Source organism: Phyllobates terribilis, unplaced genomic scaffold, assembly GCF_046119375.1.
Source record: "Phyllobates terribilis strain yellow unplaced genomic scaffold, ASM4611937v1 Scaffold_4__5_contigs__length_816908805, whole genome shotgun sequence".
In the NCBI taxonomy this organism is placed as follows: domain Eukaryota; kingdom Metazoa; phylum Chordata; class Amphibia; order Anura; family Dendrobatidae; genus Phyllobates; species Phyllobates terribilis.
The window spans coordinates 781,708,176-781,723,158 of NW_027362764.1; the positions used below are offsets into that span (position 1 = coordinate 781,708,176).

Here is a 14,983-nt window from a genome sequence, read left to right on the forward strand (position 1 = left end):
GATGCCTTACATATGCGAGTTATCAGCAAAGGTAAATTATTTAAGTATAACTGTAAGGTAAATCTACTGTTTAGCAACAACTAAAGAGTTCAGTGCAGAAGGGAGTATAACAGCACATAAAAAATGTGCACTTGTAAATTATAAAATTACTAAACTTTATTGTAACATATTTAAAGTAAAAATAGGATGGACTAGGGTAAAATACACAAAATGACCTATGAATGGCACCGCAAACTAAGCTAGGTTAGTTTCAGCATGAAAAGTACATAACGAATGACGCAAGATCAAGGCAAAGTATAATAGAAGATATCAGCAGACAGCTAAGAAACCCAAGTAAATAAATACTAGGTTACATATTGTACTAGTGAATAACAACAGATATCCGAGGAATAACTTGCAGTAGAAACAGGAGTTCTGAGTGAGAACTGAGTACGCAGTTTCCGTGCCAAGCAGTGATGTCAGTGAGGTGACTGGAGTTCATCGGCTATGAACTCCAATCATCCTATTGATATCACTGCTCAGCACTGGAGCAGCGTTCTCAGGCTCAGCTCAGTATCTCCTGGATTCACGGCTGAGAAGTCGCATCATACAACCACTCAGCCATGCAATCCAGATGAAACAGAGTTGGCCTCTTCGTGGGACATAAGGATTATCGGCGGACAGATGAAAACTATGGTGTTTTATTATTTAAAATTTTACAATAATAAATGGGTAAAAGAGGATGGAGAGTGTCTATTTCAAATGAAAGACTTTTTCCTGTGTCTTTATTTAATTTTCAAAACGGGATTAGTAATGGGGGTGTATTATAGATGCCTCTCCATTAATAACCCCTGCGCTTGGTGTCAGCTGGCATTACAAAACTGATATCAACCCCACAAATATTACCCCACTTGTCACTGCGCCAGGGCAAGTGAGAGGAGCCGGGCAAAGCGCCCAAATTTGCACATTTATTGGATGCACCTCTTCTGGGACGGTTGCGGGCTGCTATTTTTAGGATGGGGAGGGCCAATACCCATGGCCCCTTCCCAGTCTGAGAATACCAGCCCCCAGCTGTCTGCTTTTATCTTGGCTGGTTGTCAAAAATGGGGGGACCTCACGCCATTTTGTTAAATTATTTATTTAAATAATTTAAAAAAATGGCATGGGACCCCTCTGTTTTTGATAACCAGCCAATATAAAACAGACAGCTGGGGGCTACAGCTCACAGCTATCAGCTTTGCTTTTGCTGCTTAGGAAAAATAGTGGGGACCGTATGTTTGTTTTTTTTTATTTGTTTTTTTTTTTTACACAGTGTGCCCCAGCCAATCACAGCCATGCCAATACGTGACATAGCTGTGATTGAGCTGGAAGTGCCCACACCAGCAAAGCTTGTTGATTGGCTGTGCTGCTGCCCTTGAACAAACTTTGTTGGGGATGCTGAACAGTACCATGGGCTTCCACGGGCACTTTACAGTTTAGGTTTGACTAACTCTAATTACTAAAACTGGAATCTTACAGAGATACTTGGTGAATAGAAAGTTAATTTTCATGGGGAAGCTTTACACATTTACATATAAAGAACCAGGATAATAATTTTTATAGTGAAAAGCAGTTTATTAAGAGTAAAACAACAAACACAAATGAACTATTTACAAAAGCCGGAGAAGATTGAGCTATGTCCTTGGTGGTCCCTTCATGGACCTTGACAGGGAATATTCCCAGCTCGAGTCATGTATCCTGGGATTTCAAACACCGTTCTGTTGGGTGGGAAAACTACAGGAGGGTGATTAAATTCCAGGGGTCGTAGGGGGAGGGGTAATTGTGGTCGCAGGCTGGGGAGGTTTTGGGCAGAAGGATTAGAACAAGATGTGAAGGAGGGATTGGAATAAGATGGTGATGGATAGTTATACTGGGGTATGGATGGGAAGTTGGGATAAAGGACAAGCGGGTGTACACTGGGAGGGGCAACGACATTGGGAGCAACACATCTTGAATAAGCTGTAGGAAGATTCCACAAGATCAATGGAAAACAGGATGCGGGGTCTGGAGAAGAAGAGGTGGACGGAGCAGCAGCTTCCTGGTCTGGTCTGTTGGGCTCCATGTTTGGAAGAGGATGAAGGTTGTAAGCCAAAGGCCTGTAGGGATGTCCATGAAGGATGTAGGGGGCCAGGTCAGGTGCATAGATGTCCTGCCTGGTGACCGCAGTGTTCTGGATCTTCATGGCATCATGAGGGATCTGACTCACATCCACTGTCCAGAAGTTCCCTTTGGCCTGAGTATTGTGTGGATCCTTCAGCACCTGAAATAAAGATGAAATAAATTTAGATAATGATTCAAGTAAAATTTAAATTTACAAAAGTTATTACTGTATATAGGGGTCATAGAGAAGAAATTATGTGAAACTTTGTATGTGGGAATAGTGGCTATATGGGATATATGGAGGGTTGCTCCAGGGCGTGTACATAGATAGTCATGTAGAAGAGGTACATACAATAGGTTGTCTCTTCTTTTACTACGAGGATCACACTTGTATCATCTACATATTTAATGTAATATCTATGCCTTGAGTAGGATGAAAGCTTTGATCGGGGGATGGGTGGATAATGGAGGAAAATTTCTCTAGAAATTAGGGAATAATCACCTCGGGACAGAAAAGTCTGGGAACTTTGGGTGTTTTTATATGGGTCTTTAGGGTGAGGGGGCATTTATCAATTATATTATGAATGGGATATGGATTGTCAGAAACTATGTAGCAAAGCGATACCTTCTAATATAATGTGAAATTGTTACAAAAAAATAATGTAATAATAAAACAACTAAAATTAAGCAGATGAGATTCATGAGCTGGAAACTGTTACTGAGGTTATAAATAGGAGGAGACATACAGCGCTGTGTGTGATGAGGTTTATGGAGGAGAACCTGGAATCCGCTAATGTTATTATGGTGAAATTACTTTTTGTATCAGAGTTGAAAAGTGTCCAGAAAGAGATCTGATCTAATGGTAAAATGCAACAATTTTCTTTTGAACTTGTATTAGAAACCTGACATTTCGATGTTTTCCACCATCTTATAGATGAATACATCTTACAATATAAAGAAATCTCCCCTTATATGTAAAAACCCAACATCCATTAGAAGAGAATCCCCCCAATAAATGACCACACGGAGTCCTCACCTTTCTGAAGCAGTCGTTAGAGGACAGGTTGTGTCTGACGGAGTCTTTCCAACCCTTATATTCTCCATTAAAGATTGGGAAAAATTCACTGATCTTCTCTAAAATCTAAAATGACAAAAAATAACCAACATTCAGTTTTGTAAATGTATTAATAATAGTGAACCGCTTTTATTGTGAATTCTCCTTTACTACAAATTGTTAGAAGACCACTCAGTAGAAGTACAGCCTTAAAAGATTTGTTGTGTCCTAAGTCCATCTCCCACTAACTTATTCCTTTATAACATCGTTCTCTTACCTGCGACAGCTTCAGCTTCTTGTCCGGGGATATTTGTATTACCAGCGCAATCATGGCCAGGTAAGAGTATGGAGGTTTGGGGTATCGCTGGTAATTCTTCTTCCCACAGGTTTTCTCCTCCGGACCTGGTGTCATGTCTGGGTCACACTGTTCATTTTTCTCCTCTCCTTGACCACCGACCACATTGGAGTCCATCTCCATGTGCTCAATACTGAACATGTCAGGTGTTGGCATATTGAAGGTCTCCTTGGTTTGGACTTCTGAGTTAATGTCTCACAGGTGTCTTAACAGATGCCAGTATTAGATCTGATGTGACCCTGGACCACTGAAGGAGCCTTGATAAATGGTGCTCACCCCATCTCAGGCTTTGTTATGTTAATACCCCCAAAACAAGATGGAGCCCATTGCTGGTAACATCTTAACTGCTATATGAAGACCTAGATCCTTAAAGACAATAGCAGCATGAATACACAAAGTTTCAGTCCTTGGGTGTGATCCATCGTTAAAATATCTTTTGTCATGTTTACCATGTATATATTGTGTATACCATGCGGCCCCTTGTGTGTTAATCACCGGCCGCATAGATAATGCTGAGGCCTAGAATGAAATAGACTGTCTATAGGGACAACATTTTAAGCCTTGACTGAAGATCTTACCTTTCGTGAGTTTGTATAAAGTCACTTACAGACCAAATTACCAATCATTTCTCTTAAATATATATTTTAAATAATCCAGTAAAATATTATCTTCCACATTGATAATTATGGCTTTTCCCACTCCAACCCATTATTCCATGTATTCTGATGAATATATTTATAGGTTTTACACTTCTTACTTTTGTCTTTATCTCATTATCATTATTCAGGTGCATTAGATTGTTAGTGGGGGGTTTCCACAGTGGGGCACTTTGGATGCAGGATTACGATGACTGGTATCTATTGGATAACATATGCTTTTACAGGTTTTTTTTTTGTATAATTTATACTTTTCATATATCAATTACTGTCTCTCTATACGTATATATGGAAAGTGCTCTGGTGGTTTATGATTTGCTCCTTTTCCTTATTTTTTTATTTTGTAAGTTCCTTGTTCACCCATCAGTAGACGTCTGTATTATTTAGCGGCACACACTTACTCATATTTATACAGTGAGGGAATAGACTCATTGACCATGTGAGTGGTTACCCCCAACCTTATAGTGGACTATTTCCTGTGGCTAATATCAGGGGGGAGGGTGTTACTAAAGATTGATCCCCTAGACCCCTCTAAAGAAGCTTGAAATTACGCGATTCATTCAACTTGATGGACCTGATTCTTTTTTCAGCCTATGTAACTATATACATATCGTTTTATCTTGTGAGACCTCATTTGCACAAACATTTTGGGATGTTTGTCTTTTCCTAGATTAAGTTGATAAATTTCATGGATTCCACTTTCCACAATTTTTATATGACGCGGTTTTATTATTTAATCTTAATAACGTTTTCCAAGTGTATAAATTGAGGAGATTACAGCCAGCTGGTGATTATTGTCATCCATAATGACAAACTTTGATCATTATTACTATTGTGTTGACCACTCTGAAGTCCTCCATACACAAGTCAAAGGTGAGTTGCGGAATGATCATTCCTCAGTTGTTTGATAAGTTGTTAGTACTGAAATTGGCCATTTTGGACTACTTTTATCTTATATGAACAAAACCTGGAATCCTGAGGGACCCTAAAGACGATGCTTTGGTCGATCTTTCAGGTGAAAGCCAAGTCGGTTGTCTCTCTCATACACTGGCCGAGCACTCCTGTCTTCTCTATGAGAAAGCGACCAACAGACATCTCTGCCAGAGTCTTATCTCAAGTAGAGAAAAGCAATTGACAGTCCAAAATCAGACATGTCTGATGAACATCTCCCCCGACAATCAGCTGGCTGGATCTCCCATACACCTTAGTGTTGGTGGCACCTGTCGGTTTCAGAGAGTTTGGCCGACAATAGTGTAATGTGTACGGGGGGGCTCTAGTCTCTGACATATGCTTAAATGTGCATTATTCATACCTGCTCTAATGTTCACAAGAACAGAGTTAAAAGATCATTTTCCAATTTTTAAAGTAATGCAAAGTTCAAAAGAAATGTATAGATGGATCTCATCCCATTCATCAGCAAAGCAAAATCTGTGAAAACTCTGATGGTGAAAGTTTTACTCTTCTTAAAGATTCCTCACCTAAATTCATATCATTTGAACACTTGGTTTTTCTTTTTTTTCTGCTGTTTACTCAAGTAGAATTTTTTTACATTATGTTCTAATAAGAAATATGATAAGAGATAACTGTGCGAATTCTCATTGACCCTGTGATTTCTGCACTTTTGTAGCCATGATTGGGAACCTTTGCTTGATGTGAGTTTTTTTAAAAACCTGTGGAAAAAAGTCCTTGAATGATAATTTTTCTGTAGCTTCACCAGAATCTGATTTGCCGGATTCCTTACAACAACTATGGATTATTGAATTCTATATGACAATAGTAACAGTAAAGCTGTGATTATTTTCTGTGTAAGATCTCCCTGTCCGGCTCCGGTCATCCTCTGCTCCGGCTGCTGTGTATTTACATCAGTTACAATGTGACTGACCCTAATCTCCCCCTATGAAGACCCCCTTGTTCCACTGATTTCTCACCGCAGGAGGCTCCATATTCCTGATCCCTCAGACTCTGCTGAGAATAGAAGACTTGTTGTCATGTAACACCTTCCCCACCTGATGTTTCCGAGGAACAGAAGATTTACATAGTATTACAAAGTGCGGGGATAAGTCGCCAGCCATGTTTCCATCTTCCTATAAATCCCACCACGTTTTTCATTATAATTAAAGATTACTTTTTGCCATTTCCTTATTTTTTAGAACATTTTTATCTGATCTAATATCAGATATGTAAGAAAATACTTCTTTGCAGATTCTGCTTGGAAATGAAGACACAAAAAAGTGTAAAATTTTACTACAAATGTTCAATCTTTGAGTTCAGAGAGGCACAGCCCCCTCCGGCTGATGCCATTTAGGCTCTTTTGGGGGGCAGTATGTACGGATATATTTTTCCAATTAATGATAAATTAGTAGCCATTGATATAAATGTTACTATATATTTTTCCTGTTGAATGTTTATATCCCATAATCACCTCCTGAAAAAAAAAAGTTGTTTCTTAGAGATGAGAAACGAATAATAAAAAAATTGGGGGAGAAAAGTTAAAAATGAATTTTCCGGTGATCACCATTTATTCCCAATTAGTAATGGAGCAATGAAGATCAGTTGTTGGATTAGACCACTGCGCTCCTTCAATCTTTAGATTTACCCCAACAATTCAATGAATTCTCTATCTTTGGGCATTTCCTGGTAATGTGGAGAAAATCCGCCTCTTCCAGGGCACATTGAAGACAAACATTGTTTTTCATCTTCAGCTGTATAATAAAGTCTGTGAATTAACATAAATAGGATAAAATGATGAGAATAAGTTTCTGATATCAGATTGGAGCTTTGATAAATATCGGCCATTGACTTTTGGTCATTTTTCCTTCATCGATTTCCCATTTCACTTATGATGGAATCTGTTACTGCAAAATTCCGATGTTTCTCTGCCGGAAACCAGACTGTTGTGTGGATCAGAGGCGGAAGATATTGGGGTATAACCTAAATATTGGGGAACAATCCTAAATCTCTCCCTATTGCTCGATTTCCTCCACACAGGTTTGATGTGTAAGTAATTACCTTTATAAACCAGAAACCTGGATGTTAACCCTTCTTGCCCCAGGAAATGCTGTTCCGTCACGGTGCGGGTGTATGGAGGAGAAGCATCGGCAGGTACTGTCTGTGTTCTGTATATAACACCGGCCTTTATCAGCAGCGTCCGAGTTCGATCCAAGGCCACAAGATAAAAAAAACATAAAAATCCAAATGAATTCGTAACAAGATGAACAGGTATCTCATGGAGTGTGAGCTTGGTAACTTATTAAACCTATAAATTGCACACACACAATACAATTATTAAAAAAAATCATTTTATTAATTATATTAAAATATACATACTCATCATCACAGAAAAAAAACAAATAAATCCTCAATCAGAGTGGAAATAGCTCTGGGATTGCATCTTATTCCAAACGTCTTCTATATATCTCCACTTAGTCAATAAGTTATATACACAGTTCATCAATAGTACATCATCTAGTTATTAAGGTATTAATACTCTGCATTGCACTCTATTAAAAATTGGGGTGAAATATCTAATTGCTAATTAAATATATTTATTATATTAAATATTTATTATATTATATAATAATTAAATATATTATGTAGTAAACAAATAAAGTGAATAGTGCATACCGCCCACTATAAAGATAATCCATAAATTCATCACATCAAATACTATTGTAAAGTGACCAGTGCATAACTGTATTAGCAAAAACATAAGCCAAAAAATGTCAATAGTCCATTAGAGAAAGAATGGCAGACAAAGGGATATAAGGATACAGACCCAGTGCTATTGCCACATGCCCGACGCGCGTTTCGCCTAGCTTTCCCTCGTGAAGATGATGTACTATTGATGAACTGTGGTTATAACTTATTGACTAAGTGGAGGTATATATAAGACGTTTGTAACAGGATGCAATCCCAGAGTTATTTCCACTCTGATTGAGGATTTTTTTGTGATGACGAGTATGTTTATTTTAATATAATTAATAAAAGGATTTTTTTTAACATTTAAAAATGAAGAAACAAATCCCCAACAATCCAATGGAAAACGGTCCTGAGAACAGATGGAAAGTGTCCCAGGTGCCCTGAAGACGTAACAGATCTTAAACACATGTTTTGGGGTTTTGGGGAGAGCGGTAATAGGACTGATTTATAGAATATGTAATATAAGGGGCCAAGAGATCCTACAGTGGGGTTGTTGGGATATGTGGGGAATTAATGGGTCCGGCTGCAGATCAATTGGTTATTGCAAAAATACTTCATCAAGCCAGGAAAATGATTGTGAAACGTTGGTTACAGGAGAAGCTTCCAAGATGAGTGGAAAGAATAAATTCATTGATCGTGAAGAAACAACTTGAAAGGAAAATCTCTATGACGAGAAAAGCCTGAAGTAAGTCTGAAAAACCGTGGGAGAATTGGCTGCAATGTCCTGGCATTGTTTCTGAGAATCTGACAAGACGAAGAAGGCTGGAAAGGGTTAATGACGATATAGACGGAGGAGACCGGTGCAGTAAATGGGTGCGGTGCTAGAAGTCTGGTGCAAAGCCAGAACCAAGGGGGTACTGAAATGGTTAAAATGCTCCAAGTGTCAAAAATGTATGGAAGAAAGTGGGCTAAGAAGAAGAAGCTGAAAGAGGGGAGCGGAGAAGGTGTTAAGGGGGTCTTATAGGGGGAGAAAGCAGTGGGGGTTCCTTGCCTTTCATATGTATTATTTAGCACTCGCTCATTTCTGTTCTCTGAGGGAATATATTCATTGACCATGTGAACGGCGAACCTCATCCCAACCACCGAGTATTTGCTCTGGCTAATATCAGGAGGGAGGGGGTCACCAAAAACTGGACCTCTACGCCTCGTCTAGTGAAGTCTGAATTTACAAGGTGCATTTACTGTTTCGTCTTGTGGGCACCCCATTCACAAGAAAACGATTAAAGAGTAACAGACGTTTTAATCTTTATTTCATAACTCAATAGTGGCCATGAAAATAAGTAACAACGTCCTATATCTCAGAGAAATCCGCTTCTTTCTCCTCCAGGACTGAGCTTTCACTCTCAACTCAGGGGGAACATTTGTAAAATCTGTATTCAATGAAGAAAGACAGACATGACTGAGATAGATGGCAGTTGGTGCTTGCAAAATTCTATGTAGAAAGGGAGGGGGTTAAAGACAGACATTTTACTTCACATTCTCCTGAAACAAAAGCTACAGTTCTTGCAAAGTGCTGAAAAAAAGAGATATGGACCGCACAGGAAAAAAATCATAAAATCATACATTGATCTAATGCCTCTCTGCAAAAATGTATATACGGAATATGAGGTTCCTAATTTAACATTCTGCTCAGACTGTATGAAGCCCACTGCCACGTCACGGCGAACCTCTCAGTGGGTCCAAACTTATTGCCTTAAAGAAGCGGCGTTGTGCGCTCACCACAGTCACAGTGGCCATGCTCCAGCAGGGCAGGCGGCCCGGACCCTCCCAGCGCCCATACTGCAAGACTGAGCCCCCACAACTCCAGGCCACACCATTCCACAGGCAGCCCCCCACTCTCCTTCCCTAGAAGGAAAAAAAAAATTTTTGTTTGTGAGTTCAGAAAAAAAATAAAACCTAAGAGTCCTCAAAGGATTTTTTCATTCTGAATTTGTAATAACCATCTTCATACATACAGGTTTTCCTTGTTTTTTCCTCTCTTGGATTGGGAAAGAATTTTATCAATCTATTGTTTCAGCTCGATCTTCACCAAATAAGTGTCCTCGCTCGTCCCCTAGAAATTCTGTCCATGATTTCTCATTTTAATTTTATAATTTGCTGTTATCCCTATAGAGATGTAGAAGTTCCTTTCAATGATTAATACCCGATTAATGTGGCATTTGTGTTCTCACAATGTAGGAAATTCTCCGGAGAACCATTTGTCCTCAATTAGTAATTCAGCAATAAAGATCAATTGTTGGATTACCGTATTTTTCGGACTATAAGACGCACCGGATCATAAGACGCACCTAAGGTTTTAGAGGAGGAAAATAGGAAAAAAAATGTAAGCAAAAAATGTGGTCATGATGCCCTGTTATGGGGGAGGGGGTCTGCTGCTGACACTGGTATTGGGGTAATGTCTCCCAATTCTGTTAATATTCTCCATCCTGGTATGTATGGCCCCTCTTTCCTGGTATACGTGGCCCTCATCCCCATCCTGGTATGCATGGTACCCCTTGATCCCCAATCCTGGTATGCATGGCACCCCTTTATCCCCCATCCTGGTCTTCATGGCACCCCTTTGTTCCCCATCCTGGTATGCATGGCACCCCTTGATCCCTATCCTGGTATGCATGGCACCCCTTGATCCCCCATCCTGGTATGCATGGCACCCCTTGATCCCTCATTCTGGTATGCATGGCACCCCTTTATCCCCCATCCTGGTCTTCATAGCACCCCTTTATCACCAATCCTGGTATGCATGGCACCCCTTTATCCCCCACCCTGGTATGCATGGCACCCCTTGATCCTCTACCCTGGTATGCATGGCCCCGGTCATGCTGCCCACAAAAAAATAATCATACTCACCTCCTCTCTCTGCTGACACTCTTACTGCATGAGCTGCGCATGGCAGGGCGCACATGACATCCCTGCAATGAGCCCTCACACAGTGAAGTGCTGTGCCGGAATAGTCACTGCTCCCCACGCTAGGACTCTGCGTGGGTAGCGGTGACCATTCAGTCTCTTCAATAGCCGGCACACTGTACAGCACCCCGGCTCCTGCTGTCGCTCTGCGGCCAGTGTGCCCGCTATTAAAAACCCATGAATATTCACTACAACCCATGGGAGTGGGTTGTAGGGAATATTCATGAGTTTTATTAGCAGGCACAAAGACCGCAGAGCGGCAGCAGGAGCGCGCTGCAGGTACAGTGTGCGCGCTATTAAGGAAACTGAATATTCATTGCTCTCCACGCCCATGGGCATGAGGAGCAGCGAATGTTCATTTTCTTTAGTAGCGGGCACAGCGTTGGCTGCAGCAAGCGGCTGCTACCTCCTGTGCCCCGCTGATCCCCCGCTGCCGCTCCCCCATACCTCCTACCACACAGAGCCATACAGTATATACAGGTATATAGTATTCGGACTGTGAGACGCACCACACACTTTCCTCTAAAATTTTGGAGGAAAAAAGTGAGTCTTATAGTCCGAAAATACGATAGTTCTCCGCTCTTTTAATTTTCACATTCCCTTAACACAGATAATATGGGATTTATCGGGATTTCCTGCTATATCAGTGCTTTAACCCCTTCACATCCCCAGCCTGTTTTCACCTTCCTGACCAAGCCAAATTTTACAATTCTGACCACTGTCACTTTATGAGGTAATAACTGGAACACTTCTATGGATCCCACTGATACTGAGATTTTTTTGTGACATATTGTACTTGATGACATTGGTAAAATTTGTTCAATATGACTTGCGTTTATTTGTGAAAAAATTGGAAATTTAGAGAAAATGTTGAAAATTGTTGCAATTTTCACACTTTTAATTGGTATGCCCTTAAACCAGAGAGTTATGTCACACTAAATAGTTAATAAATAAAAGTCCCCACATATTTACTTTATATCAGCACAATTTTTTTTTTTGTTAGGAAGTTGGAAGGGTTAAAAGTTGACCACCGATTTCTTATTTTCCAACAACATTTACAAAACCAATTTTTTTAAGGGACCACATCACATTTGAAGTGACTTTGAGGGGTCTATATGACAGAAAATACCCAAAAGTTACACCATTTTAAAAACTGCACCCCTCAAGGTGCTCAAAACCACATTCAAGAAATGTATTAACCCTTTACAGGTTTCACCAGAATTAAAGAAATGTGTAAGGAAAAACTAAAAAATTTGCTTTTTCCCACCAAAATATTGATTTAGCCCCAAATTTTGCATTTTTAAAACGGTAACAGGAGAAAATAGACCATGCAATTTGTTGTGCAGTTTCTCCTGAGTTCACCAATAGTCTATATGTTGTGAAAAACTACTATTTTGGCACATAGCAGGGCTCTGAAGGGAAGGAGCGCCAATTGACTTTTGGAATACAAAACTGGCTGAAATCGATAGCACACGCCATGTCGTGTTTGCTGAGCCCCTGTTGTGCCTAAACAGTGGAGACAGCAAAACGTGACCACATTTTGGAACCTGGATCCCTCAAGGAATGTATCTAGAGGTGTGGTGAGCACCTTGAACCCCCAGCTACTTAGCAGAATTTTATAACGTTGAGCCATGAAAATAAAAAATCTAATTTTTCCCACAAAAAAGGTTGCTTTAGCCTCCAATTTTTCATTTTCACAAGTTAACAGGAGAAAATGGACTATACAATTTGTTGTGCAATTTCTCCTGACTATTCTGATTTCCCATTTGTGATGGAGAACTACTGTTTGGTCGCATGGCAGTGCTCAGAAGGGAAGGAGCACCAACTGAATTCTGGAGCGTAATTTTGGCTGGAATAGATTGCGGACGCTATGTCACATTTGGAGAGCCCCTGAAATGCAAAACAGCAGAAACCCCCACAAGTGACCTCATTTTGGAAGCTACACTTCTTGAGGAATTCATCTAGGGGTGTACTGAGCATTTTTAACACTCAGGCGCTTCACAAAATTGTATAATTGCTGAATAAATGAAAAATTACCATTTTTCCACTAAAATGTTGCTTTGGCCCCAAGTTATTAATTTTCAAAGGCATAATAGGAGAAAATGAGACTCGGGAGGGACTGAGCGCTACTTGACTCTTGGAGAACAAATTAATGTCAGTGTTATACAGCCAGAAACCATCTTTAACTAATACAATCAGATCCCACAATAAATGTCATTGGATCTAACACAGAAAGAAAATAATTGCTCTATAACGGCAGGCTTTGTTTGCCTCGCCCCCCAATAAAAATGGGCTAAACAGCCATCAAAAGGTGTGCACTTAAAAAAATCTATTTTATATATAAAAAAATAAATAAAAAATCCAATGTTAAGTGATATATATATGACATTGAATTTTCTATTTATTTTTAAGTAGTAAAACATAAAGTGTAAATATTTGATATCAGAACAAACATACTGATTGATAGAGCAGAGTGAGGCTTTTTAATGAAGATCTGGTTCTACATGCGGAGACGAGCCGCCCATACTGATCCTCTGCGCCTCTGGTTATATAACGAGACTAAGGCTATGTGCCCACGATGCAGAAATGAAGCAGAAAATTTCTGCAACATTTCTGCATGTCCCTTGCCAGAAAAACGCATGCGTTTTTGGTCGCGTTTTTGACGCGTTTTTGTATGCGGATTTTACATGCGTTTTTGTAAGCTTATTTCATGCGTTTTTGAGCACAAATAAAGTTATTGAAAAAAAAAAAAAAAAAAGAGGGAAATCCTGATGTCATTTCCTAGTTCAACCCCTCTTCACCATTTTGTTTTTTGCAAAAGACAGTATGCCACAGGAATTGCAGCCCCTGCGGGTCAGCAGACCATGCCTAAACCTTCTGCTAATGACTTGCTTAAATCTCCTGCACTACAACGTTGAGCAGGTAATATAAACTATATGTTTTTTTGGGGTACATTATTTTTATGTAGTGTGTGTACTAACCTATTATTGTTCTATAGGAGCGTTTAAGGAGGAGAAGACGACAAAAAAAAATTTGGGTGCACCCTATCTTGCATAAGCGGACGGACAAGGGCCACTTTAATGTTCTCTACCAGGATTTAAGGAGGTAAGATATATGTGAAGAAAGTATAATGTCACCTGTGTATGCTGTTTTTTTAAGGTTTTGTTTGTATACTATGTTACAAAATTATCTTTTAATAATTTTTTTTTCTCTGTTTACTATAGTTTTCCTGATAAATTTTAACAGTTCTGCCGTCTGAACATTATTGCATTTGATCGGCTGCTGAGCCTTATGTCTCCTGACCTGGACTTCCAAGACACTGTAATGCGAAGGGCCATCTCTGCTGAGGAAAGGCTGCTCATCACCTTGCGGTAAGTTGAATGTTGATTTATATGTACCTGGTTTTGTTCGCCACCCTGCGGTGATGGCTGGTGTACCTGGTTTTGTTACCCTGTGGTGATGGCTCCCCTGTGTCTGTCTTTGTGTACATATTTTTGGCTTGACCATGAGATCACCATGCACAGAGATCAGATTGAAAAGGTCACAGATGTGTTAACTCTAGAGCAAACATCGTAGGCAAACACAGACACAAAGTCAAAACACATTATAAATTGATATGTGTGAACTCAAGAGAAAACAAAAGATGACCAAAAAAGATTGAAAATGTGGAGCCCCCCCCCCAAAAAAAAAAAAAACGCGCCCATTGTTGGAATAGTTTTTTGTAATAAAGACCTTAATTTTTTAAATGATGAATCAATAATGATGATGAATCAATAATGGAGAATTACTGTTGGCTTGTATTTCTTTTTATGGCTTTTCTAATGTTCTATTTTTCCTTTCAAGATTTTTGGCCACAGGAGAGAGCTATACATCACTGCACCTCCAATTTAGGGTTGGTAAATCCACCATTTCCAGAATTGTGAGGTGCACATGTAGCGTCATCTGGCAGAAGTTGCAGCCCATCGTGATGCCTTCTCCAACCGAGGAGACTTCGCTGCAGGTCGCAGCAGGCTTTCAAACTGTGGCCAATTTCCCCAACTGCATAGGTGCTGTCGATGGCAAACATGTGAGAGTTCAGCAGCCACCACGATCAGGATTACGCTTCTTTAATTATAAGAAATATTTTTCTGTGGTCCTGATGGCGGTGGCTGATGCACATTTCAAATTTGTTGCCATTGACGTTGGTGCTTATGGCAG

General features: G+C 39.8%; 1 pseudogene; it reads right to left on the bottom strand.

Moving 5' to 3' along the window:
* Positions 1-1,672: 1,672 nt before the first annotated feature.
* LOC141264720 (forkhead activin signal transducer 3-like) lies at positions 1,673-6,255 on the bottom strand (annotated as a pseudogene).
* Between the last annotated feature and the right edge of the window lie 8,728 nt (positions 6,256-14,983).